The 10210-nt window shown below is 50.1% G+C and overlaps 1 long non-coding RNA gene across 1 annotated transcript; it reads right to left on the bottom strand.

Annotated features, from left to right (window-relative positions):
- Positions 1-3626: 3626 nt before the first annotated feature.
- Positions 3627-9665, bottom strand: LOC135183672 (uncharacterized). Its single transcript, XR_010305646.1, has 3 exons — positions 9591-9665; positions 6030-6101; positions 3627-3910 (listed from the first exon to the last, which is right to left on the bottom strand). It is a non-coding gene; the product is annotated as an uncharacterized LOC135183672 (long non-coding RNA).
- Between the last annotated feature and the right edge of the window lie 545 nt (positions 9666-10210).

Here is a 10210-nt window from a genome sequence, read left to right as displayed (position 1 = left end):
GCAGTGGGACTTGGGTGCCTGATCGGAGCTGCCGCGGCATAGCCCCCGTCAGGGGTGGTGAGCAGCGGGGACGCTTCTCGTCTGTACAGGCGCCCTGCTGGCACAGCCCGAGCAGCGGCGACCCAGTCCCTTGCTTCTCCCGAGCCCGGCTTTTCCCTAGTTCGGCTCGGCTCCAACTCAGCCCCGGCCCCGTTTTTTCCCCAGCCCCTCCCCGGGCCGGCCGCGCCGTCGGGCCCTGCCGCGTCTTCCCAGGCACAACGGCGCCATCTAGCGGCCGCCTCGGGGAAGCGGAGCGGCGGGCAACGACCCGGGCAGCACACGGCTGAGCCGGGAGGGAACATGCTCGGTCCTGGGTGGTTCTGGGTCGCGGCCGTTGGAGGATGGCCAGTTCGCCATCCTCTCTAGGACAACGTTCATCCACGGACAGCATCCCCCGGGGATGCCATCCGTACAGAGACACCGTCTCCCCGGGCACCATTTGCCCAGAGACAATATTCCCCGGGACACCACCCCTCCTGACATCTGCCCAGGGACACCACCCCCTCCAGGACCAGCATCCACCAGGACAGCACTCATTCAGAGACACTGTCTCCCGTGACACGGTTTGTCCAGGAACACCGTCCTCTCCAGGGACATTTTGTCCCGGGACACCTGGGAGAACAGCCCTTCTTCCGCGGGAGACACGGGAGGGATGCAGGGTCCCACTGCTCCTGACAGCCCTGTTCCGGAGGAGCGAGAGCAGAAACCAGTGGAGAAAAGAGCCTTTGCCAGCAGCGTGGGTCACCGTGACCCACGGGGGAGTGGGGAGGTGGGAATGGTCAAACCCTCTGCTTCCAAATTCGTGAAGCTTTCCTTGGGAAAATTAATTCTGATGACTTGAACTCTGCCATGCGGATTGAAAACCTGGCTAGAGGATCATAAACAAAGGGTAATTAGAAACAGGGGGAGTGTTTATGGGGTACTGCAGGGATCTAGGTTAGGTTGGCTCTCATTTAATACCCTCATTAATGACCTGGAAAGAGGGAGTAAACTACACATTAATGAATTTGGCAGATGATGCTATACTGGGAGGTGCTGCGAGCTCCAGCAAGCACAGAAAATTAACACAAAAAAGGCCTAGTGAGATTACAAACATGAGCAGGAAAGAGCAAAAACGACCTCAGACAAATGTGAGTGCAGCTGGGAAGCAAACGCAAGTGCACACCACAGTAGAAGGGACTACGATGGCTGACCCAAGCCCTGGAGCTAGAACAGCAGCCCTGTGAAAGGCCCGGGGCAGGGGAAACAGTAAGGGGACAGATTCTGGCATCTGAGGATGTCACAGAAGTGTTGGGAGGCTCTGGGGTAGCCAGAGTAGGAGCACTGGACTCCCTCAGCTCAGAGGCATTGGTGGCAGTTCAGAGGGAAGCCACACAAATGATCAAAGGCATAGAGAAACTGATTTCTGAAGAAAGATTAAAAGGCTTAAATATATATATTGCTTGGCTGAGAGCTGTCCATGGGGAGACAAACTAAGAGCCTTACAGATCTGGTTGGTGTAAATAGAGAGAGAGGGAAGGAATTATTTAATAGAGTACAAGGGGCATCACCAGAAGGGATGACAGAAAATGAAGAAATGGAGCATTTAGGTTGAATGTCACAGGGGAAAAAATCCCCTCTGCTGACAGCAAAAATTATGAGGCTGCGACGTGGTTCCCTGGAGGGAGAAAGTTCTGTGGCTTGAGATATTTAAAACCAGACAGGATCAGTCTGAATAGAAAGGCGCCTGGGATGAGCCACTGGCAGGGGAACGTGGAGGAGCAGACAGGGATGCACCTCATTTTCCAGCTCCTTTCCCACTGAAATGTTTCTTTATATATCACATACGTAAAAGACCTGGGGGTTTATTATTGATTTCATGTATGTGTTTCTGCTGCTGCAAAGGAAATCACTGTCATGACAGTTGTTGTGCCTGGCACCTTGTAGCTGTGCAGGCCTGAGATCAGAGGAACTTCACCTCCATATGGGTATGGAGAAAGATTAAAGGGGGCTTAAGTGACTGGTGTAAGATGGCTATGATGTATAAGCCCAGTGTCTGTGTCCCTGAACAGCATTATGTGCCCTGGCCTGTAGGTTGGGCTTCTGTAGATCATCTTCTATATCACTGGCTTTCTGCAGGATGCTCTCTAGGTGACCAAAAACAAGCCAAACTGCAGCTGGCCAGCTGCATAGTACCTGAAACCTTGGTTAATGCTCCAACCTTTCACCTCCACCTAATGCTCCATTTGCCAGAGGCTGTGATAAGATCCCTTTGGAGCAAAACAGGCATCAGTTGCAGTCCCTCCCCATCTCCTGCCTCAGTGGAGGTCTGTGAGCACTGTCAACAAAATGGATTAATGGTCCTATTATCAGTTCAGATGGATGACCAGGGTAAGGAGAAAACATTGCATCCCAGGGAACTCAAGTAGGTACATTAATAAAGATGCCACACGTTGGCTCTGAAATCTAAATCCTCGCTCCTCTCCTTGCAGCACAATTAGTTTAGCCAAAGTGCAGTACTCCAGTCGTGATGCACCTGCCAGTACCTCTAGCACCAGCACATGATAGCCTGGCTGGGAAGGAGGGAACTGGTAACACGGTGTTCTCCGTGACTCCTTTGGCCAAACCCCCTGCAGGAGCTCTACCTGCAAGACTGCAGCCCATTTCACAGCATGCTCTTTCAGCCATGCTACCACTAGGTAGCTTCATCACCCACCTTGGTGCCGTCTTGCTGCCTCTTGGGATCAGGCTGGGGGCCCGGTGGGCCACAAGGTGAATCTCTGGCAGCTGAAGAGCTGGTGTGAGAGGCTGGCAGTGTGGTCTGCCATTCAGCCAGCTCACTGATGGGTATGGACAGTGTGTAATGAAGGTATTGGTTCTGTCCATGCTGTAAAGTAAGGAAAGCTTTTCATTAAAAGCAAGCAATGCAGCTTGCAGCCCTTTGTTCAGGCAGTAATGCAACTAACTCTCCAGCCCAGCATTTCTAGCTGCCACTCCTGTACCTGGCAAAAGGTAAATCTCAGGATCTAAACCATGTATATTTCAAACTGTAATATCAGTGGGCTGTCAAACCCAGGGTGGGTTTATTAAACATTCCTCACACAGGGGGTGAAGGGAAAGGACAAACATGGGATGAGGCCAGCAAATCCATGCCCCGCAGACAGGCAGTGCAACAGCCTCAGCTCCTGCTCCCAGCCTTGCCTCTGCCCTTGGCCTCTCCTGGGATGCATTTCTGCAGATTCCAACAGGTTTGGGGGGGCTGAATGCACACTCTGCATCCCTGTGTGGGAGAGACTTGCCACTGCTACTCTGACCCCCTGGAGGTACATAAACCATCATTGCAACCTCTGCTGCAGAAAGGAGGGAGCAAACCCTCCTGGACCCAGCTCCTCCAGCACCCCGTTTCTCCAGATGCAGTGCAGAACTGGAGATAACATACATGAAATAGTTTGAAGTCTTGACATTTGTTTTAATCATGAAAGAGAAACTTTATCTTGTTAATTTTTCAGAGCCTTTCTTTTAATTTCACATTCCTCAAGTGTAGTTTTCCCCCTTGCCAGCACTTTTTCCTTTTAGCTACTATGTGAAGTAAAATAAATGATGTAGGGTTGTTTTTTTCCCTTTTGTTTGCTTATCCAGTTCTGCAAAACTTGAAAGTGTTTCAAAGCATCTGGATGTTGGGAGTTACAGTTTAGGTTTGTGCTTTTTTTTCCTTCCCCTAGCAATGTTTCCACTATCACAACAGATTAGTAGGGGAAAAAAACACCACAAACAAACACAAAACAAACCTGTAGCATTGAAAAAAAGGAAATTAAGAAGTAGGAAAACTCAAAGTGCAGTCCCTAGACCATTCAGCCATCAGACACCTGCCATGTGTGGAGAAAGGGAAAGCCTACAAAGGAGAAAAACACATTTTATCTTGTGGGTGGTTGGAAAATAAGACAAAATACTCAGCTTAGAATTATATGCAGGTTTACTTTTCCCCCAGCACATCAGGACTCCATGCATGCCCACTCCCAAGATGTTTTGGAGTGAGGACAGCTTGGCCAGCTCAGCCCTTCAAGCACCAAACTGTATTGAGCACCCATGGGACTTACATCTGTCGGGGTAAGTCTGTTAGCAGTTTGCACACAGTGCAGGTAAGGGGCCACTGTAAAATACTGAGCCTTTAAACTATTGAAAAATGTCTTTCTAAGCTGAAATCTAACTTTATTTGCACTCCCACAATTCCACCCAAGTCAGCAGGGTTTGCTGGCTGTTAGCAAGGGCAGCGTCTGGCACGCTCCTTTCCACAGGAGAGGTTAAAGTGCCAAAGAGAGGACAGTGCCGCTCTGAGGAATTCGATAAACTCCTATCACTCAATAGTTTAATTCACTTTTACTGATGCAGCATCTTTTATCACAGATTACATAATGCTGAATAATCATGGAGCCCATAATGCAGAGCCAGACAGGCAGCTATAATCAGATTTAAAGTCTATATTAAAAAAGTGACAGGTGCAGGGCTAATTCTCTGCTCCCACACTGGTGTCAGTCCAGAGGAAGCCTGCTGGAACTGCTCCCGTGTTCCACAGCCTGCCTGACAGCAAAACATGGGAAGGGGATGAAAGAAATATCTTGGGGAGGGGGAAACAGCAGAGCAGTACTTTCTGAAGGTACCAAAGAAGGAAAGCAGGTGCATCCCATGGGAATGAAGGCAGCGCAAGTCGCAGAAAGGAGCTGGGCAGAGGTTGGCTCTCTGCAGCCTGCATGGGGCAATATTAAGGCAAAAGGCTTCATCCAATGCTCTCTTGCCAATATGGTGCATCAAGATAGAAAGCAAAAAGTGCCATGAGGCCATGAGACTGGGGGGGGCATAGGAGCAATGCAGCCTTTCCTCCCACCTTGTTGACCCATGCCATATTGGCATTTATTAGCCAGTGGCCACTCGGTGAGCTGTGGCAAACAAGCACCCTGGTTATCAGGTTGCTTAGGATGAGAGAGTTGTTTCAGTTGGAAAAGACAGCTGAGATCATCAAGTCCAAGTGTTGCCATCGTGGCCATTATACCAAGTCCCAAAATGCTATGTCTATGCATTTTTTTAACACCTCCAGAGATAGCAACTCCACCTCTGTGGGTAGCCTGTTCCAATGCCTGACTGTTCTTTCAGTAAAGACATTTTTCCTAATAGCCAACTTAAATCTCCCCTGGTGCAGCTTGAGGCCACTTTCTCTCATCCTATCTCTTGTTACTAGGGAGAAGAGACCGAGCCCTTACTTCACTCCAACCTCCTTTCAGGGAGTTGTAGAGAGCACAGAAATCTCTGCTCAGACTCCTTTCTGCTGTAGGGCTACCCAAAAAACATTATTTGGATTGATGGATTTTTATGCAGTATCTGACAAGAAAACCTGACCTGAGGGTTTGGAAAGGGCTGTTGGTTGCTTTCTGAGACACTCCCCTGGCCCTTGGGTGCCACAGCACACCTGCCTCTGGCAGCCCAGGGACTGACATACATTTCAGCCTTGCTGGCTAAATATTTCCCATGCAATCAATTCCAGGGCATAAAACCATCAAACAGGATAACCTTGTGATCAAATGGCCAACAGAGAAAAGTGCTTAATATTATCCACTCCAGATAATGAGCTGGTTTTCCAGCACAGGCCCCAAACACACATCACCATGCACTAAATGCCATGCAATTGCCTGCACAACAAGTTAAGCAAAGATTAAAAGTGTGGAGGAGAGAAGAGGGAGGATAGAAAATGAAGCAATAGGCAGTTGCAGCCTGTGCTATGGGCAGGTGCAGGAGCCGAGGCAGGGGGGGGCTCTGCAGTGCAGTGAGGGGCACTGTTGCTTGGTGAACCTTCAGGACAGCACGTTGGATCTCTGCCTGGATCTACGAACCCTGTGTGCTGTTACTCACACAGGTGAGGAACAGACGGCCTTAGGGTTTACAAGACAGCAATGCCATGGATGAATTAAGAGGCAACCAAACTTCTCTCTGCAGGAAATCCACCTGCCAGTGAAGGTTACCTTAGGTGATGGGAGAAACTCTGCTCTCTCTACCCTGCTTACAAACAACAACTTCATTCAGTCTCTGGATCCCTGTGTGGACAAACAGATTGCAAAGGTTAGGGAGATGGAGCCACCTGGGGAGGGACTGATAGAGAGAAGCAGAGCAGTGCCTCTGGTCTGGATGGCTACCTGGCTAACAAACAAAGCTTGGCAAAGCCTGTTCCAGCAACATTCATTCCACCTTTAAAGCAGTCCTGAACACAACTAAATCACTCAATTCTACATTTTCCTTTCTACTTTCTGCCCCCCTCCTCCTCCCTTTATTCTTCTGTGTGTTGCTTATCCTGCTGCTGACCTTGTGGAATGGGATAGAGCCTGCAACGTTCCCTTCCTCCCACAGAAAATAGATACCTAGCACTGGCAGAGAGGCTGACAGCTCCCAAATATTCACTGACTGCTACACCTGAGCCACAAGCCCCTGCCCAGCACACTACCAGGCAGAAAAAGCACATTTCTGGGATACAGAGCCTCCTGCCACGGTGCTGAATGCCAGCTGGGAGATTTCAGCAACATTCCTCAGCTGCTCCGATTTGCCCCAGCTCCAGAGCAGCCGATGGAGATGTGCAGCGCCAGCTGAGGAACAGCCATAGGGCTGGAACCAGGCTCCAGCTCTGTTCCACTAAGGTTCCCACATCAGAGAATCTGGCTCTGGTTCCTCACTGCTATTAGCAAAATCCTGGGGTTCAGCGTTTCAGACACTGCCTGCCTGTATCCCACACCTGACAATTAGGAGCCCAGGCACCAGTCCTGGTAGGCTTCCCTCTTAGCAGCTCCTGCCACTTCTGCAACTGCAGCTGTGTGGAAGCTTCAGAATACACCCATCGACCTCCCAAGTCTCCCCCAGCACAACCACGGGGATCATTTTCACCCCACTAAGTTGAGATTGGCACACTATGACACCTTGCCTGTGCTGGCTGCGGCAAGCCTGATGCTCCTGTGCTGCCACACGGCCGGGCTGGCTGTGGTGTTACTGCAGAGCACTCGAGATGGGATCATCAGGGGAAGGCATTTGTCACATAACATTACCTACGAGAGACTGGGGGGAATGAGTAGAAAACTGCCTAACAATTGCTATAATTATGGCCTCTTCAAATGGCTACATGATGTCAGACAAGGGCTGGCATCGCTTATCATGCCCAAACCGAAGGTGGATGCTGTTCCAAGCCAGTGATTAATAGTCTGCTAGGATTTGTTTTGGCATGGCAAAAAGCTGAGAGCAGTGTCTCAGAAAGATGCCAGATGGATGGCCCAGAGTAGAGCCCCTGGCCAGCCGCAGAGCAGGTGCTGGCAATGCTGCAGGTGGTCACCCTGTGCCATGCAGTGCTTGCACCTTCCTTGTGGGCTAACTGCATGCTGGCAGGGACCAGATCCTGCTGCTGCCCTGGCACTGCTTGAGCTGTTTCAGAGCCCTGCATTGTGCCTGTCAGTGGGTTATAAGCTAAAGGAAAGGCAATAGCCCCAGATTCCTTGGGGCTTTTAATGGGTTGTCAGGGGACTGTCAGGATCATAGAGTCAGTCAGGGTTGGAAGGGACCACAAGGATCATCCAGTTCCAACCCCCCTGCCATGGGCAAGGACGCCCTACCCTAGATCAGGCTGGCCAGAGCCCCATCCAGCCTGGCCTTAAATACCTCCAGGGACAGGGCCTCAACCACCTCCTTGGGCAACCCATTCCTGGCTCTCACCATTCTCATGCTGAACAACTTCTCCTCACAGCCAGCCTGAACCTACTCCACTCCCCGACAGCCTAAAAAGTCCCTCCCCAAGTTTTTTGTAGACTCCCTTCAGATACTGGAAGGCCACAATAAGGTCACCTCAGAGCTTCCTCTTCTCCAGACTGAACAGCCCCATCTCTTTCAGTCTGTCCTCATAGCAGAGCTGCTGCAGCTCTCTGATCACCCCAGTGGCCCTTCTCTGGACACACTCCAGCATCTCCACATCCCTCTTGTAATGGGGGCTCCAGAACTGGATGCAGGATGGACAAGAGCATTCAGCGTGGGCGATTGCCCAGTGGAAGCTGGAGGTGGACATTTTAGTTTGGAACCTGAGCCTCTCCCAAGGCAAAATAGAGCATATTGTGGGTTATAAGCTAAGCATGTAAGTGGATATAAGCAAAAGTAAAGGTAATCCCCCCAAATTTCTTGGGGCTGTGAAATACCTGCCAAGAGTTTTCAGGAACAGACAACAGCATTCAGTGCTGGCCCTTTCCCTGGTGGTGCTGGAGCTTTCCATTTTCAACCTAAGCTCTCACCAATCCAACATGTAATACATCATGAAGCGTCATGGGTTAGAAGCTAAAGCAAAGGTGGGACCCCAGATTTATTTGGCCTGTGAAATAGTTGCCAAGCTACTGTAAGGGCAGACAACAGAATTCAGCACTAGCACTTTCTCAGGGGAAGCTGGAGGTGAACATTTTCATTTTGGAATGTGAGCCCTTCTCAAGACTGAACAGAGCACATGGTGCCTGTTTAACAGCTTGGAAGCTAAAGCGAAGGTGGCAGCCCCACACACGGCCTGAGGAAGGGCTCATGGATGCCATGTCTGATGCAAAAGTGAGCATGCAGGCAGGACTGCTGCCTCTCCTCCTCCTGCAGCACAGGCTTCTGAGCATCACAGTACATGAAGGTGACCTTATTGCCACTGTTCCATCATGTCCATCTCTGCAGTAAACTTCTGAATTCTGTTCTCAGAATGCCAGGACAAAGCAATCCTCCTGCTGACCAGGCTGGTCCTCATCTCCTTCCTTAGCTTTCATTTGCTCCGATTTTGTTCATGAGAAGCTGCCCTCCATGCAGCCAAAACAGCAGTCACAATTCCAGTGGCACCCATGTATGAAGTGCAGCTCCTTGAGGAGCCACCCAGCTGTCATGGAATGAGTGTGCAGGGATCTCAGTCCCAGATGGAGCTGCTTTCCCATCCAGGACAGGCCAATGTGCCACCACAGTCATAGCTAACACAGACCCTGTCCTTTAGAGAAGAACATGGTGGGGAGGTGTCAGTTGTGCCCATCCAGCAGCTCACTTCTCCCTTCCCCTTGGAAAGTGAGAGTTAGACCTTGGCTGTCCACACAGTCAGGTACCAACATCTTATTATCTGCTGATACCAACACATTGTCCAATGTAGGGCTAAGGATAAAAGTGAGTCCAGATTGGCCACAAGATAGACTGTTTGGATCAGGCTGAGAACCACTGATGCAGTGTTTTGTTAACCATAATGGATAGCTGTGCCTGGTAAAATGAGTCCTAATCTTCTTTAAGGATCTCTTCTGTGTTGGCCTTGCTGCCAGCACTACAGACTTCCCTCTCTGGTCTGCAGGCCAAATCTTATCCTGGAGCAAGCAATGTCCAGAACAGAACACCACAAGCCAGGTAAGAACAGCTTTTTGCCTTTTTTCTTTCCTTTTTTTTTTCAAGAATTGAAGATAATATGACAGGCACTATCCTCCATCTCACAACCCCTCTGATTTTCACACTTCATCTCATCTCAGCCCATCAGGAATGCTATCTTACCCAGCACTTACCCAGCCTGCTGCTCCACAGCCAGCTCAGGTGTTTCCTGGGGACAGAGCTCTGCCTGGGGTAAATGGTTGGTGGCTAATGGAAGGAAATAGAGGAAAAAGTAATTTACATCAGCTAAGCATTTATTCTGTACACTGCTATTTTGTGATCATCTATCATTTTAATCTATTAACAATAAAAGACATATCTGTTCTCAGGGTTCATCTCCTTTGCAGCTGATGTAAACAAGACAAAGGGACTGGTCTGCTATTCAAGGGCATTTTGGGAAATTCTATATTTCCACAATCATGAGTGACCCCTGAAAGTGAGGGGGGCATTTGGGGAGGGACGGCATCCTACCTGGCAGAGAAGCTGCCTTTTAAGCAAGACCTGCTGTGACACTTTCCACGCTCAGCAGCAGCAAAGCATGCCACATGGAAACTGCCAGCCAGCCTTTCCAACAGCAAGACACACCACTGCTGTCACCCCAGCTCTGGCTAAAGAGCAGCGAGATGCAGCAGGCAGCAGCAGCCTGGGGAGAGATGCTAGGGACTGGAGACCCAGGCTTGGGGACCAGTGGGGAATTCACTCCCAGAGAAAGCAGTCCCATAGAGTGTATCTTCATGTGCATGTCCTGAAATAC

Source organism: Pogoniulus pusillus, chromosome 19, assembly GCF_015220805.1.
Source record: "Pogoniulus pusillus isolate bPogPus1 chromosome 19, bPogPus1.pri, whole genome shotgun sequence".
NCBI lineage: Eukaryota > Metazoa > Chordata > Aves > Piciformes > Lybiidae > Pogoniulus > Pogoniulus pusillus.
Note: the sequence above shows the minus strand (reverse complement) of the source record. Positions and strands in the feature narration are given on the sequence as shown.